Genomic DNA, 18,357 nt, shown 5'->3' with positions numbered 1-18,357 from the left:
TTGTCTCGTGTGTCTAGAACCTGTTCAGGTTGAAGCCAGATTGACCCTTCTTCGTCCAATTCAGGTAGACTGGTTTGAACTCGGAAATTGTTCCCAATCACTTTCTTGAGGCACGATACATGGAAAACTGGGTGGATTTTTGCTGTAGGTGGCAAAGCCAACTTGTAAGCCACTTCTCCAATGCGCTGAAATACTTGGTATGGTCCGTAGAATTTTGGGGAGAGCTTTTGACAACCCTTGTCTTTGAGTGATGTTTGCTTATATGGTTGCAGCCTCAAAAAGACCTGATCCCCTTCTTGAAATTGGCGCTATGAGCGATGTTGGTCAGGCTGTTGCTTCATACAGTTCTAAGCTTGATGAAGATTCTCGCGCAGATGGGCAAGCATGGTTTCGCGGTGTTGTAGGAGTTGATCCACGGCTTGTACTTTGGAGCACCCCGTGAGATAAGAAGTAGGGGAAGGTGGAAGTTGTCCATAGACTGCTTCATAGGGAGTCATTTTGGTGGTGGCATGATAGTTGGTGTTATACCACCACTCCGCCAGAGGTAACCACTGTACCCACAGGTGTTGCTTTTCTGAAGTGAAACACCTAAGGTAGGTTTCTAGACATTTGTTGACGGCTTCGGTTTGACCATCTGTTTGCGGATGATATGAAGTACTGAGTTTGAGTCGAGTGCCTTGTATTCTGAAGAGCTCCTGCCAAAAATTACTGGTGAAGATTGGGTCACGGTCGGACACAATAGAAGTGGGCATGCCATGCAATTTGAAGATCTGATCCATGAAAGTTTGAGCAACCAATGTTGGTGTAAATGGTTGGGGTAGGGCGCAGAAATGAGCATACTTCAACAGTCGATCCACAACCACCATGATGACTGACTTGTTCCCAGACTTTAGAAGACCTGTAATGAAATCCATGGAGACCTCCATCCAAATTGACGCCGGAATGGGCAATGGTTGTAATGTGCCTGGTGTGTTGACAGTTTCCCCTTTGTGGCGTTGACAGACGTCACATTCTGCTACGAAAGTAAGGATGTCCTGTTTCATGCCGGCCCAAAAAAATGATCTTCTGGTGCGAGCATACGTCTTCTGAAAGCCCGAATGTCTTGCAATGGGAGATGAGTGCAATTCTGCCAAAATGCGACTTTTCAAGGTGGATGTTGGCGATATTACGACTCTGTCCTTGTAGCGAAGAATATCATTCTGCCACGAGTAGCCCTTGCTGGAATTAGGATCTACCTGCATTTGAGAAATGAGTTGGGAGAGCCCAGGATGTGAAAACCATTCCCTGCGAGCCTCTTCAATCCAGTCGGGAATGGGGAGGGAAATTGCAAGTAGAGTACTTTCCTCCTCAAATTGGCGCGACAATGCATCTGCTACCCTATTGTCTTTCCCTTTCTTGTAAATGATCTCATAATCATATCCCAGCATTTTGGCTAACCATTTATTTTGTTGTGGGGAAGATAGGCGTTGCTCCAAAAAATATTTAATACTGGTATGATCTGTGCGGATTTGGAAACGTCGCCCCAACAAGTAAGGTCGCGAGGTCTCGGCTGCATGTAAGATGGCCATCATTTCCTTCTCGTAGGTAGATTGGCCCAGATTCTTCCCACTTAGTTGTTGGCTGGTGAATGCCAATGGTCGCCCTTCCTGCATTAAGACCGCTCCAATACCTGTTCCCGAAGCATCACATTCAATGACAAATGATTTGGTGAAGTCCGGTAGTGCTAAGACAGAAGTGGAACACATGGAGGTTTTGAGAGCGGTAAATCCCTGTTTTGCTTCCTCATTCCAGAAGAAGGAATTTTTATTTAGGAGTTGCGTTAGGGGCTTCGCTATGCGGCCATAGTTGCGGACAAATTTACGATAATAGCCTGTGAGACCCAAAAATCCTCTCAAGCTTTTCAAGGTCTTAGGTTGAGGCCATTCTTGCATTGCCTGGATCATTTTGGGGTCCACCTTGACACCTTCACGCCCCACAATGTGGCCCAAATACTCAACTTCTTCCATGCCAAACGAACACTTAGACATCTTGACAAATAATTTATGCGTTCGGAGCAGTTGCAAGAGTAGATCTACATGCTGAAGATGTGCCGCCCAAGTGCCACTATAGATGAGGATGTCATCGAAGAAGACAAGGAAAAATTTTCTGATATATGGTTTGAGGAGGTGATTCATAAGGCTCTGAAAAGTAGAGGGGGCATTACAGAGACCAAATGGCATGACGAGGAACTCATAATGGCCTTCATGAGTTCTGAAAGTTGTCTTGGGAATGTCGACTTCCTTCATGCAAATTTGGTGATAGCCTGAGCGAAGATCCAACTTAGTGAAGAATTGAGCCCCATTGAGTTCGTCCAGCTAATCGTCAACCACTGGGATGGGAAATTTATCTTTGACTGTTAACTTATTGAGGGCCCTGAAGTCGGTGATGAGCCCCAATTTTTGGTACAATTTGGGCTCATTTGGCCTACTTGCTTTGCTCAAACCATTTATCTTTTATTGCTTATGCATTCATTTCTTGGTTTATTCGTGTTGTTTGTAGGAAGAAGGGTAGGCATTCTATCTACGTGACTAATACATGATGATTTCAGGTTTTTGGCATTAAAAGGGAGCAAAGACCACGAGAAAGGAGACAACGAGACAATAAGGTGGCACTGCTGGTTTTTAGGAGAGGATGTCCACAGTCTTGGGGACCTTCCTCGTGATTCCCACCATAGCTCCGAGCTCCAACCAATCTCCCCATCGAGCTTAGAGGCAGCCAACCGTTCTACAGGAACAGCAGTTACAACTGTTCTACAGGATCAGCAGTTTAACCTTCAGTTGGACAGCCGAGCTCCGCAAATCAAGGAAACCTGTTGGAGTATCATTTTGCATAAATACTGAGTCCGTAGCCTTTGATAGAAGCTTTTTGAACTTTTGCATTACTCTTGTAATTTCGAAGTACGAGCTACAGCTCGGTGTTGGTTCTTTTTGTAAGCCAGTTTTGGCATGACATCAGATTTTTGGTTATGAATAAAGGCAGGCAGATTTTGATCTCATTCTGAGTTTCTAAGGGAGCTATAGCTCTCAGGTTAGGGCCCAACCTGAGAGCAATAGATCTCCTCGGTGTTGTAATGTTATTTTCCTTTCGTTCCAGCACTTCGTTTCTTTACTTTGACATGCAATTCGAATTTACAGTCTGCTAATTTAGTTTTTATGAGATTGAATAGGATTAGTTTATGGTGAATTTGCTTCCAGTTGCTTAGGTTAGAAGAGGATAGTTATAATTCATTAGAGCTCCAGAAAAAGGCTGTAGAGATCACTTCCATCTCTGCTTAGGGATTGGGGTGCGGTCCATATCAACCACCAAAAAGAAACGCAGTTCTTTTCACGTCCATACAAGCTGCAACAGTTACTTTAGTCGTAGATCCATCCATGCACTTTGGTCTTGATCATTACTTATCCATTCCACTTCCATGCACGAGTTTCTTTCACAAATTGCACTGTTGTTCATTGGTTCAAAATAGCACAGTTAACATAGGTTAAAGAGTTCTCGTTTTTTTGGTGACATTCATAGACAATTTGTTTCATCTACACTGCTCCACACCATTCCATTACCTTCCTCTTCTTTTCAACCACACCTGAAGCCACTCAACCGACCTCTGTTCAGCTCGTTTACCTTCCAGCTCTCCCATTACTCACATAGCTCCATTTACTTAACCTTTTGTTGATCCCATCCTTCCAGCCATCAACCCACTGCATGCACTCTTTCTCCATCTGACTTCTCTGCTCCTGAGCCATCACCAGTTCCATCTCCATCTCACCTATCCTCCCACACCACTCCATCACTTCACCATCTCCCAAAACTCCCACGATCAAACATCCTGTAGAATTGCACAGACTTCCTGTAGAACCCATGAGTTTCCTGTAGGATCCCTAGTGGACTTGAGCCCTAGTGGACTTGTGCCAGCTGACCAAGTGACAACTGCGACAAGAGCTAGTACATGTGCATACAACACCGTCGCTTCCAAGTTTGTACGAACTACCGGGTTGATAAAATTAGAGATAGGAAGCTCCAGGAGTTGTAGCATTATTGCTACAATACTGGAGCCCACCATATTTTTGGCGCCGTTGTCGGGGAAGCGTCAGAGTATTAGTAATTGTTGCTTTTCTTCTACTTTCTTACTCTTGCCTTCTGCTAAGTAGTTTATTTCATTTCCATTCTGCGAAAGTAGCATAGACATTTCCTGCTTTCATAGATTAGAATTTCCTACTTTCATAGATTAGCATTTCCTTTCTGCAAGCGTAGACTAGCATTTCCATTCTTGCAATTTCATTTGAGCAAAGTAGATTAGTTCTTTCCTGCTTCCAGTTTAATTTTGCATCTTTCATAGTTATTTGTAGATCAATCTGTTTCAGTTTTGCAGGTACCAAGAAAAAAGCAAAGCAAAAACAATCAAAAGAAAAAGAAAGTCTTTTCCATTTCATGCCTCGTAGGAACCGAGATAGATCAGGCAAATTCCTACCAAACACCCCCACCACATCACTGAGTCACCCTTCTCTCTTCTTTGGTGACAGTGACCCAGAAGAACCTATAGGTGAACATCCTGAGATATACAAAGATCCTATAGTAGAAGAAGAGTTAGAGACCACTCCATCTGAAGCTATGGCTGACAATAGAAGAGGAGATGAGAGAATAGAAGGTGCCTTCCCCATCCGAGAGACCAATGGAGAGATGAAAATGAAGAACATTAGCCCCTCCGCCTTACCTCACTTCCATGGGCTGATTACTGAAGATCCGGATACCTTCCTATTTGAGTTTGTTGTCCTTTGTAGGACCTATGACTATACTGAAGATGAGCAAAAGCTGAAACTTTTCCCTTCCACTCTTAAGGATGCAGCATTACGCTAGTTCATGGGCTTACCTGGGAATAGTATCACCACTTGGGCTCAGATGCAGCAAGCTTTCAATACTAAGTATTGGGATTACTGTAGGTCCAAGGAAACAAAGGGGGAAATCTTTCGGATGGCCATGGGAAATGATGAGTCCTTAGAGGATTATGAGGAGAGGTTCCAACTAAGCTATAAGCGGGCCAGGTGCACACTTGACCTTGAATCCCTCAAGTTGGTCCTGCTTCGAGGAGTCCCTGAAGACCTCTTAGATACCCTTCACATGTTAGCTAGGGGGGACATTTACCAACTGCCTTATGAGGACATCAAGACTGTGTTTAGAAACCACTCCAGGGCAGCTCGGAAACGAGGTAGAGGAAACCTCCTCTCAACTAGTGTCCCTTTCTCCAAACATGAACTTGCAAATCAATTAGAAGATCTTAAGAGTGAGGTGAGATAGACCATTTCCATGCAGCTTGACACATTCAGGATTCAGCAAAAGAAAGAAGAAGCTGAGAGAGCCTTGGCTGTCTTCTGCCCTAGGTGCACAAGGAGACACCCTAAGAATGAATGTCCATTGCATTCGGTTGAAGTGTGTTTCGTTTGTGAGGAGGACCATCCCACAAATCAGTGTCCAACCTTACCTGGGTTTAAAGCCATGTACCAAGGGACAGAATCTCCCACAGAACCTCTCTATTACCTCAACCAAAGGAGGCCACAAGGATCTAGACCTTATCAGCAGGGGATGCAAGGGGCATCTCAAGCTTATTAAAGCCCCAACCAATCGACCCCTATGCCTTCCTGGGGTCCCCCTGCTCATCCTTCATAGTCCATGCCTCCTCCATGGTCTTATCCACCTCAGTACCCCACTCAACCTACTTCTCATTCATATCACTCACATGCCCAGCCACAGCCTCAATGGAATGCACCTCAGTCGGGGTGGAGGCCCCAATACAACACTCCTCCTGCCATCTTGCCTCCACCACCAGTTCAACCTCAGCCATTACCTCCTGCTCCTCCAAGGCAACCTCAAATGCCTGCTCAACCGAACTAGAACCCCAAAAATAGACAGGCCCAGCAGGTATACACTGGGGAAACCTCATGCCCTACCTATGCTGTGGAGATCCAGGAGATCAATCTTCGATCTGGAAAGACTCTACCAGATCGCCAACCTCCTCCCCCAGAGGATGAGGAAGATAAATAGGAAAGTGAACCAAAGGCTATTCCACCCTTTCCTGAGAGACTAACAGCCACCACACAACCCAACCCAGAGGAAGATGAGCTTCTGGGTGAGCTCAAGCAGTTGTGTGTAAAAATACCACTTCTCCAAGCCATCAAGGATGTGCCAATATACAACAAACTGGTTAAGGAGAAGTGTTTCAAACACCCAGGCAGACGGAAGAAAGATGCTTCAACTATCAATGTCATAGGACAACTGTCTGACCTTATGTTAGGACAAGTCATCTGCCCAAAGTACCTAGATCCTGGAAGTCCTGTAGTAGATGTCCACATCAATGGCACCATTATACCTCACACCTTGATTGATCTGGGGGCTGCCATTAATGTGATGACCAGGGATACCATGCTTAAACTCAATCTTCAGGGTTCCTTGAGGAAGACCTCGACAGTACTGCAATTAGCAGATCTCTCCACCATGACTCCCGAAGGGATTGTGGAGGATGTCTTGGTCTCTATTGACTCTTGGGAATACCCTGCAGACTTCCTGGTTCTGCAACCAAAGGCAAAGCTTACTGGATATCCTCTCATTTTGGGAAGGCCTTGGTTAGCTACTGCAGATGCTTACATAAGTTGTCGTGCAGGAAACATGACCATCAAAAATGGTCCCATGTCCAAGCAGCTAGTCCTATACCCTCCTGCCCAACCCTCCTTAGAGCATGACTTACCACTCTGGTTGGAAGAAGGAGAGGAAGACGAGGTGTACTCAGCACCTCTGTTCACCTTAGATACCACTAGAAGAGACCCCCAAATCGAGGATGACTTGATCGAGACCTTGATCCAGAATCCACCTTCCAGTGCACTACCCTTAGAGAAATTGGTGGAGGATGCCCAAGCTAGCACCTTAGTGGATCTTTTTACAACCAACCCTGTTACTCCCAGAGTCAAGAATGTGGAGTTCGGCCCTGAGAAAGCATTAAAGATCAGCTCCTCCCTGTCTCCTTCCCAGGAAAAGGAGCTGTGTAGTTTATTGGCCAACCACCTAGATGCTTTTGCTTGGAGCTATAAGGAAATGAAAGGAGTCCATCCTTCGGTCTGTACCCATCATATATACATCAAAGAGGATTGTAAACCGGTTAGGCAACCCCAGAGGAGAATGAATCCAGCCCTTAAGGACATTGTCAAGGAAGAATTGCAAAAACTGTTGGATGCCGGGTTCATCTACCCCATCTCAGATAGTGAATGGGTGTCCCCTCTAGTGTTGGTTCCCAAGAAAAATGGGAAATGGAGAATCTGTGTGGACTACCGAGAACTGAACAAAGCTACCAAGAAAGACCATTTCCCTCTACCTTTCATAGATCAAGTGTTGGATGGACTGGCAGGAAAGAAGTTCTTCTCTTTCCTGGATGGGTTTAGTGGGTACAACCAAATCCAAATCAGCCCGGAAGACCAAGATAAGACCACCTTCACTTGTCCTTGGGGTACCTTTGCCTACCGAGTCCTTCCCTTTGGGCTATGCAATGCTCCTGCTACCTTCCAGAGAGCTGTCTTGAGCATCTTCTCGGAGCTGGTCCATGATGCAGTAGAAATCTATATGGATGACTTTACTCCTTATGAGGCCAACTTCCAGGAAGCATTGTCCAACCTGGGAAAAGTCCTAACCAAATGCACCGAGATGAACTTGTCCCTTAGTCCTGAAAAATGTGAATTCCTAATGACTGAAGGGACCGTGCTAGGCCATACCATTTCTTGCCAAGGGTTGCAGGTGGATCCTAACAAAATTGCTCTCATCAAGAGGGTTCCACCTCCTCAAAAGGTAAGGGATGTCCGGAGTTTCTTGGGATTAGCAGGATACTACCGGAGATTCATTAAAGATTTCAGCAAGCTAGCCTCGCCATTGTTTGGTCTGTTGGCAAAAGATGTGGAGTTTAAATGGACTGACGATTGTCAGAGGGCTTTAAATGAATACAAGGACAAGTTGGTGTCAGCCCCAATCTTGAGAGGTCCAAACTGGGCCCTACCTTTCCACATCCACACTGATGCCTCGAACAAAGCCATAGGTGCAGCTTTAGGACAAGTTGAGCAAAAACTTCCATATGCCATTTACTTTGTTAGCAAAAACTTGTCCAAAGCTGAGCTGAATTACACTGTAACCGAGAAAGAATTCTTGGCTGTGGTCCATGCATTGAACAAGTTCCGACATTATATTACTGGTTACCAGAACTTTGTACATACTGACCATGCTGCAATTAGATATTTAATGAATAAACCAGATGTGAATGCTCGTATTATTAGATGGTTACTTTTATTGCAGCAGTTTGATTTGACCATTGTTGACAAACCAGGTAGGAGAAAATGTTGTTGCTGACTTTTTATCTAGATTGGATTTGTCTGCAGATGAGGATGGAACAGTGGATGACCAGATGCCCGATGAACATCTGTTTGCTATTTCAGTACTCTCTCCATGGTTTGCTGATATAGCAAACTATCTTGTTTCAGCACAGTTCCCTCCGCACCTATCTTCCAGAGAGAAGAGCAGAATCATCAGAAAAAGTGCCTCATTTACTTGGATCGGGGGCAATCTGTTCAAGCTTGGCCCCGATCAGATCTTAAGGCATTGTGTAAGGGAGGAGGAAGTCTTTGATATCCTCCTCACTTGTCATGATGGGCCTTGTGGAGGACATTTTGCAGCAAAGAGAACTGCCTTCAAAATCCTGCAGGCAGGCTACTATTGGCCCACACTTCATCAAGATGTCAGAAGATATGTCAGTCAATGTGACCAATGCCAAAGAATGGGGAAACCGACCCAAAGGGATGAGATGCCTCTCCAACCTCAAGTGACTCTTGAGCCATTTGAGAAGTGGGGCATGGACTTTGTAGGCCCAATCAACCCCTCTTCGAGGCAAAGGTCTTACATCATTGTGTGTACTGACTATTTGACAAAGTGGGCAGAGACCAAAGCAATCAAAGCAGCAACAGAAGAAAAGGTGGCCGAGTTCCTAAGAGAAAACATCTTCTATAAGTTTGGCTATCCAAGAGAGCTGGTCACCGATCAAGGGAGCCAGTTCACCTCCAACCTGGTTGAAGATCTACTAGCTCATCACAAGATCAAGCATAGGACTTCCACCCCTTATCACCCTCAAGCAAATGGGCAGGTGGAAGTCACCAATAGAGCATTAGAAGGGATCTTGACTAAGGTGGTGAGCGGCAGCAGAAAGGACTGGGCAGATCGCCTGGTTGAAGCCACATGGGCTTACAACACCACTTGGAAGACCACCACCGGCTTCACACCGTATGAGCTGGTCTATGGGAAGAAAGCTTTGTTGTCCATTGAGTTTGAATACAACACTTTGAGGATGGCAGCTCAGCTGGACCTAGATCTCAGCCATGCACAACAAGAAAGGCTATTGCAGTTGAATGGCCTAGATGAGCACCGAATGTAGGCCCTCCTTCACTCAGAAGTGGTTCAACTTCAGAGAAAGGTGTGGCATGACCAACATCTCCATGACAAGCAATTTCAGCCGGGAGATTGGGCTTTGTTGTATGACTCCAGATACAAAGATTTCAAGGGGAAGCTGAGAACCAGATGGCTAGGACCATATGCAGTGGAAAAATGCCATGACAATGGATCTGTCCTTATTCGAACCATTGATGAGGAAGCCATTCCCATGCTTGTCAATGGGCATCGATTGAAGATCTACAGGAGACCTCTCTCAAGACAAGAGTTCATCAAAACTATGGAGAAATCTGTATTGGTCATAGAGAAGGGTTCTGCCTCTGCTTTTGGCATACCCTGAAGGATATAAAATAAAAAATAAAAAAAATAAAAAAATAAAAAATAATAATAATAAAGATCCTTAGGTGAAAACCTCTCTGAGGCGCCGAAGGCAGGTGGTAGGGGTGAAAACCTCATTGAGGCGCCCCTATTGTCTTTCAAAAAAAAAAAAAAAAAAAAAGGAAAAGGTTTGAAAAAGATCCTTGAATGAAAACCTCTCTAAGGCGCTCAGGGCTGATGGCACGGGTGAAAACCTCTTTGAGGCGCCCCTGTTATCCTTCAAAAAAAAGAGAAAAGAAAAAACAATAAGCAAAATATGGTAAAATTGCATGCAGGTTGCAGATGTTCTATGGAGGAGAGGAAGCCCTTCAACTCAAAGCCAAGGGTCCTTATCATGCTGTCAAGAGACCTCACCAGCACCTCCTCCAATGATACCCATGTTTTTTCAAGGTATGTGCAATTTTATCATGGTTTGAATCTTCTACAGGAAGATGCAGTTTTTCTACAGGAAGACGCGGATTTTCTACAGGAAAGTGCAGACTTTCTACAGGAAGCCCGAACTTTCTACAGGAAGCTCTGTGTTCTACAGGAAACTTCCTGTAGAAGTTTGGGACGGCCCAGAATTCATTTTAAAAGGATATCTAGCGACTACGGATCGGTTTGGACGCATGCAAGCCTCTGTTGGCACCCTTGCACATTGATGTTACCTTGCTCCACCATCCTTGTCGACATGCAACCAAGTTCCCTGCACCAACAAAGCAGATCGATGAGTTTTCGCGGGAAAAGCCATTTTCAAAGATGAACAAGTGCTGAGATCTCATACCACAGGCATCAGAAGCTCTGAGAGCGTGATCGAAAGGCCAGATCCTCCATCGTGCAGCATGCACCCAAGGAGGAAGAACTGTTACGAGACACCCCGCGGGAATCCTGTAACAGTTAAACCTGCTAGAGTGGATACCATTCACAGCACCGCCATCTGCAATGAAATGTGGGCGCATGCAACCAAAGCATCCACTCCATTGTCGGCAGCCTGTAACCATGAGCCTCCGGGTCTGTGTAGGTTCGCATGCAGCAGGTAGATCCACTCACCATCGTCCAAAAACTGGAAAAATCGTGTGCAACCACACAGGTAAGTGTCTCGACCCTTCCTTCCATCAAATCGCATGAATTTTACTTTGAATTGTTTTCACAGCGTAAAAGTGAATGGTTGAGTGGCCGTATGGCCAGTTGACTGGCCACGTCGTCTAGTTATGGTATAATTGGATGTTTGGGTGGCAGCCACGACAAAGAGAATGAACAACACACACGTGAGAACACTCCCGTCAAAAGCAATGAGTTTAACAGAAAGAGGCAGCAGCAGATCTCTGGGAATGGATGCGGCAGCAAGTGAATATGCAGGCGAATGATGGATGACGTCGCCCAATGGTCCGGCGGGGACAGCTCACCCCCCGCGCCACGGATTGCGCCGATTCAAAATCTAATCGGCTATATTGTGCACATGCATTTATCAACCACCACTTCAAACTCGAGTGGCTATTCTGATCTCCTCTGCACTTTGATATGCCGAGATTTTGGCTACCAGAACGCCGGTGAAGCACACCTCAAGCACAAGCCAACTACAGTCCTCCTCGAAATTTGTGCACTGCTCCTACAGGAACACAGTTTCTACATGAACGCAGTCTCTACAGAAACGCAGTCTCTACAGGAACGCAGTCTTCTACAGGGAAGCGGGTGCCTCACAAAAAAAGGTGGCCAATTAAAGAGGTAACCCTGAACTCTTCATGCAACTGGTTAGTAAGAGTGGCAAGATCATCGTCCACAGTCTGGTCATAAAGATATCGGTGAGATTGTTGTTTGCTGTGCCTATGCTGTCGTCTACAGGATGTCAGTGTAATTAGACTGTGTTGAATTTTGTGGATTATGTGCATGCTCTGTCTCAATAGACCAAATCTCTTTCACATTTGCCACCTTTAGTTAAAACAACCGTGTTCATCATGCCGGGTGGGTTTATAAGACGGGAACCCACTGATTCAACCAAATTAAGGGAAAACCAGGAAGTGGTAGAGCTCTTCACACGAGCACAATGGATGTCTTTTTGTGATAAGTTGCAGGGTTACGATGATGAAGTGGTCGAAGAATTATTGCAGGCTCTGAGGCCGAAATCCCAGACACTGGCCACAGTGAACTTCAGAGGTCTAAGCCTCAAGCTCACCCCGCAACATATCAGTCGGATCACAGAACTTCCTATGGGTTTGTCGTGGGATAAGGAAGAAAGAAAGCTGAGTCAGCAGGCAAAGAAAGAATTCTTTCCACCTGAGGAGGAATTCTCAGAGGACAAAAATAGGGTGCGAAGAACGAGTCTGTTGCCACCATGGAATGAAGTCAGTTTTCAAATCATGAAATATATCACTTGTGAAGTCTGTTTTAGCATCGTGTATGCATATCACTTTCGGCTGCTCACTGAATTGAGGCACCGGATTGATCTTCCTGTAGAACAAAAACTGAGCATCCCTTATTTCCTATTGCAGTCTCTAATGGAGTGTGCCACAAAGCTGAAAGAGGGCATACTAGATCAGATAGACCACCATGGGTTGATCAAGCTTCTTGTGGAGGATGCGCTGCATTCATATAAGGTTCCCCTCTCATGGGAATCCTTCCGGAATTTGACAAAAGATGGAGATATTAAAATTTTGATCGAAGAAACGGGTTCCTGCAGCAGTGAGGAACAAGAAGCAGTGGCCGAGGGACAGAGAGAAAAAGGCCAGAAGACCCCGACCACAGTGCAGAAGAAAGAACAAAGGAAGAAGCATGAGGAAAAGGAGGACAAAGAAAAAGGTGGCACACCTATCTTGTCAGCAAGAGAACAGAGGCTGAAGAGCAGAATGGACAAAGCTGAGGTGGTCCACGTAAGCCCAAGTACCTCAACAACACCTACAACCAAAGCAAAAAGCAAAACTCAGGCAGGTAAGCAAGCAAAGGCGGAGACACCTATGTCTACAGGAAAGCAGAAACAGGCTTCTACAGGAAGCCCGAAAATCATTAAGAAACAGGCTTCTATAGGAAGCCCCGAAAAGGTGAAACCCAAAGAGAAGAAGGTGGATATTCTGGCACGGGAGGCAGCAGCTGTATTAGCTGGCCTCAGCACGCCACCTAAGCCAAAAGAAAAGAGGAAGAGGGAGACCCCTCTATACTTTAAAGCTCGAAGAAGTGTTAGGATAACGACGGGCAAGCCATAGCCTCAATCCAGCAGCCCGATTGTCATCGAAGATACACCTGCTTCTCCCAAGGAAAAGTCACCCTCCAGGATCACAGTCACCTACGAGAAGGGGAGTCCAAAGAAAAAGACGTGGCAAGAAAGGTTAGACCTGTTGACTGAAAAAACTCGGCTACAGGAAGCTGAAAATGTTCTACAGGATACTCTGGCCCGGCTACAGGAAACGGAAAAGAGGGAAGGAGAATGACCCTCATCACCACGAAGGGAGGGTGAGGTAGAACCACTTGAAGAGATAGAAAGAGAACATATACCAGAACCTAGCCCTTCACCTAATCTAAGTTCATACTACACCTTTTTAGAGGCGGGCAAAATCATACCGCAGAAATTTACTGTGCCTCTATTTTTTGCACTAGAAGAAGAAAGAGTCCGTTCCCACACATGGATGCAGATCGCCAAATCAAAGGGTGTGGCGGACATAGGCCCTTTACAAGAGCAACTCAAGGAGGTCAGGAGTGAATTCACCATGGCTAAACATGTGGCTAATTTCCAACGTGTGCTTCTACAGGAAGAAAATCAGAAGCTGAGATTGTAGCTACAACAACTAAGGGCAGAGGTAGGAACATCCTCCAAGGACATCACAAAAGAACAACAAAGCAAAAAGGAGCTGACCACCAGTTTTGAAGAGCCAATGACACTTCTACAGGAAGCAGAACAGCAAACAAAAATTGAAGTGCAAGCCCTAAAAGAACAACTGCAACAAAAGGAAGCACAATTGGCCTGCATGGCCAGTTGGGCCATGGAGGCAATTCAGTGCAGACCACCTGCAAAATCCTATGGATTGTTCTTAAAATATCAATGGCTGCAGTTCCAAATAAACACCTTGGCACAAAGAGGTATTTCACATATCCAAAACCCACAACAATTTTCTGAATTGTGCAATACTAGTTCGTCAGAAGACAAAGCCAAATTAACAGAGTTTTACCTCCACAATTTGGCTTTGCCTAATGAAGTCTCCTGGGATCCCAATATTGCCTTGGGTGATATGCAACTGATGGAATTCACCTCATGGTTAAACCATGAGGATCAAAGAGCAGCTGAAGCAAAATCGGTCATGAACCGAGAAGTGAGCAAGCCACTGTTCATTCGACCAGAACTAGAGGATCCGGTGGCACTCATCTCAGCCCACCAACAGTTGGCTACGGATCCCACAGCTTCCTTGAGATTTATGGACCAGCAGGCCCAAGCCATAGCTCACTTTGAAGACATGGAGAGGTTGTTTGGAGAAAGTGCTGCCCAAGCATGTGCACGCAGATGGAATACCCTGGCACACAGCTTGAAAATCCGAGAGTACCATACCCCCATTCGAATGAGGGAAGCTTTGGAAAGGGTTGACCTTTACAAGAAATCCATGCAAAGCCTCCAGGCCAGCTGGATTGGCCTTAAACTCAGCCCACCACTACTGTTAGGATTGACTGAAGGCAATACAGAGGAGGATGACATTCAACAATGGGAAGAGGTGAACAGGAAAGCAGGGTTTCATATCCACAGAGAGGACACTACCACAGAGCCTTGGGATGCAAGGGAAGCAGTGAAAGAAATGAAGGATGAAGATTTGGACTAAGTTGCTCAAGGATGAGAAAATAGTTTAGCTGGGGGGTGATGATGAGCCCCAATTTTTGGTACAATTTGGGCTCATTTGGCCTACTTGCTTTGCTCAAACCATTTATCTTTTATTGCTTATGCATTCATTTCTTGGTTTATTCGTGTTGTTTGTAGGAAGAAGGGTAGGCATTTTATCTACGTGACTAATACATGATGATTTCAGGTTTTTGGCATTAAAAGGGAGCAAAGACCACGAGAAAGGAGACAGTAAGGTGGCACTGCTGGTTTTTAGGAGAGGATGTCCACAGTCTTGGAGACCTTCCTCGTGATTCCCACCATAGCTCCGAGCTCCAACCAATCTCCCCACCGAGCTTAGAGGCAGCCAACAATTCTACAGGAACAGCAGTTACAACTGTTCTACAGGATCAGCAGTTTAACCTTCAGTTGGACAGCCGAGCTCAGCAAATCAAGGAAACATGTTGGAGTATCATTTTTCATAAATACTGAGGTCATAGCCTTTGATAGAAGCTTTTTGAACTTTTGCATTACTCTTGTAATTTTGAAGTACGAGCTACAGCTCGGTGTTGGTTCTTTTTGTAAGCCAGTTTTGGCATGACATCAGATTTTTGGTTATGAATAAAGGCAGGCAGATTTTGATCTCATTCTGAGTTTCTAAGGGAGCTATAGCTCTCAGGTTAGGGCCCAACCTGAGAGCAATAGATCTCCTCGGTGTTGTAATGTTATTTGCCTTTCGTTCCAGCACTTCGTTTCTTTACTTTGACATGCAATTCGAATTTACAGTCTGCTGATTTAGTTTTTATGAGATTGAATATGATTAGTTTATGGTGAATTTGCTTCCAGTTGCTTAGGGTAGAAGAGGATAGTTATAATTCATTGGAGCTCCAGAAAAAGGCTGTAGAGATCACTGCCATCTCTGCTTAGGGATTGGGGTGCAGTCCATATCAACCACCAAAAAGAAACGCAGTTCTTTTCACGTCCATGCAAGCTGCAATAGTTACTTTAGTCGTAGATCCATCCATGCACTTTGGTCTTGATCATTACTTCTCCATTCCACTTCCATGCACGAGTTTCTTTCACAAATTTCATTGTTGTTCATTGGCTCAAAATAGCACAGTTAACATAGGTTAAAGAGTTCTCGTTTTTTTGGTGACATTCATAGACAATTTGTTTCATCTACACTGCTCCACACCATTCCATTACCTTCCTCTTCTTTTCAACCACACCTGAAGCCACTCAACCGACCTTTTTTCAGCTCGTTTACCTTCCAGCTCTCCCATTACTCACAGAGCTCCATTTACTTAACCTTTCGTTGATCCCATCCTTCCAGCCATCAACCCACTGCATGCACTCTTTCTCCATCTGACTTCTCTGCTCCTGAGCCATCACCAGTTCCATCTCCATCTCACCTATCCTCCCACACCACTCCATCACTTAACCATCTCCCAAAACTCCCATGATCGAACATCCTGTAGAATTGCACAGACTTCCTGTAGAACCCATGAGTTTCCTGTAGGATCCCCTGCAGACTTCCTGTAGAAGCCTGCAAACTCGGTTGCTGAGCATCCAAACGTGGTAGACTTCTGTGGACTGATGCTAGAGACCCTCTGGGACCGCCCCTAGCCATCCTGACCTTGCCCATGCTTTCCTTCCATTCGAACCGCTCCTGCACAGTCAAACCCTAATCAAAAGCATCATCACAATAAATCCAACCACTTAATGAAAAAATATAAAAACATGTCTTTTCAGATGCAAGTAGCTTAGATGCATGTATTTCAGCTCACTGCAAGTAATGGCATCATTGGTAGAAGTTTCATTCACAGTTTTGCATTGTAAGGGCCTAGCTAGTCAAATTAGGGTTTACTAGGGTTTTCATGCTTTGTTGGCTTTCAGTTTCTTTCTGCAAATAGATTAGCCTCCTTTGAGTTAGCTTTCGTCCATCACTCATAAAGCTTCTTATGTGAGCATATAGAAGTTGGCTTGAGCCCTAGTGGACTTGTGCCAGCTGACCAAGTGACAGCTGCGACAAGAGCTAGTACTTGTGCATACAGCACCGTCGCTTCCAAGTTTGTACGAACTACCGGGTTGATAAAATTAGAGATAGGAAGCTCCAGGAGTTGTAGCATTATTGCTACAATACTGGAGCCCACCAGTCGGGACACATCCGCCACTCCCCATATTTCTTGAGGACCATGACCACTGGGGATGAATAAGGACTAATGTTGGGACGAATGACACCTGCTTCCAACAATTCCTTGATGATTTTTTCTATTTCATTCTTTTGGGTGAACGGATATCTGTATGGCCGCACATTTGGGGGTTGGGCCCCTGGAACCAATGTGATGCTATGATCATGTTCCCCTTGCGAGGGTGGAATCTCATGAGGCTTGTCAAAGACCGTCCGATGTTTATTTAAAATCTGTTGCATCTCAGGATGAATTGGCGGAGACATGGTGTCTACTACCTGGATGGCATTAAATTGAGCTACCACTCCATGATGAACCTTTTTTAACAATTTTTCCATCCTATGCGAGCTGATGATAGAGGGGGCTCCCGCCTGTAGTCCACGGAGGGTATGTGTGGAGTTGTTCTGCTTAAAACTCATATATAACTCCTGGAAATCCATTGTGATTGGCCCAAGAGTGCGGAGCCATTCCACGCCTAGGACAATGTCGCAACCCCCCATGTGTATTGCAAACATGTGGGTTTTCAATTGATAATCCCCCATTTGAATTTTGACATTTTCACAGCGACCTTCACATTTCATTGTGCCCCCATCTGCAATCTGGACTTGGAAGTTAGAAACTGCCCGACGAAACAATGTGCTACTTCAGCGATCTTTTGATGGATGAAATTACGGGTACTTCCACTATCAATCAAGACTACTACTGGGCGATGTTTAAGAAAACCCCTGATTTTGAGAGTTTGAGGGGAATAAATTCCTGCCAATGCATTTAGCGAAATAATTGGTTCATCAGATACAATTTCCTTTTGGTTATCTTCTTCGATCTCCTCCGGTTCCTCAAGTGGTGGATCTTCCTCGGTGGAGCTGTAGTCAGTGGCATCTATTTGAAAAAACTTGTGCTCTTTGCATTTATGACCCGGAAAATATTTTTCATCACAGTAGTAACATAGTCCTTGCTTCCTTCTTTCGGCCATTTTCGCAGGTGACACCTTTTGAATCTTAAGTGTCTGAGTCGTATTGGGAGCCTGTGAGGGACGACCTTTAGCAGGGAAGTTGGGGCGGCTGGATTGGGATGTTAATGCATGTTCCACCTTACGGGCTACCTGGTAAGCCTCTGTCCATGTGGGAGGGTGGTGGAGTAGAACCTGAGCTTTGATGGCTTCTTTAAGACCGTTGATAAAGCATTCCATGTAGAACTCATCTGTGAGACCCTTAGTGTGGAAGGCTAAGGCTTCAAAAGTAGTAATATATGCCTCCACTGTACCCGTCTTTCGGAGCTTAGTGAGACGCCCCAAGAAAGAGTCTTCTTGTTCAAAGCGACTGCGAAGAGTTTTGGCAAATTGGGCCCAATCCTGAAACTGCCCATTGCAACGCTGATGCCATTCCTTCCATTGCCATCGTTCATTGTCCAAGTACATGGTGCCCACCATAAGCTTAGTCCCCTCATCTATGATATGATTCAATTGGAAATACTGCTCCATTTGTGCTAGCCATGTGGACGTGTGAGAACCGTCAAATTTAT

The sequence above is a fragment of the Pinus tabuliformis genome, chromosome 1_2 (genome assembly GCF_031772625.1).
Source record: "Pinus tabuliformis cultivar Carrire ecotype Pingquan chromosome 1_2, CPIR1, whole genome shotgun sequence".
NCBI lineage: Eukaryota > Viridiplantae > Streptophyta > Pinopsida > Pinales > Pinaceae > Pinus > Pinus tabuliformis.
This window is presented reverse-complemented; position numbering follows the sequence as displayed.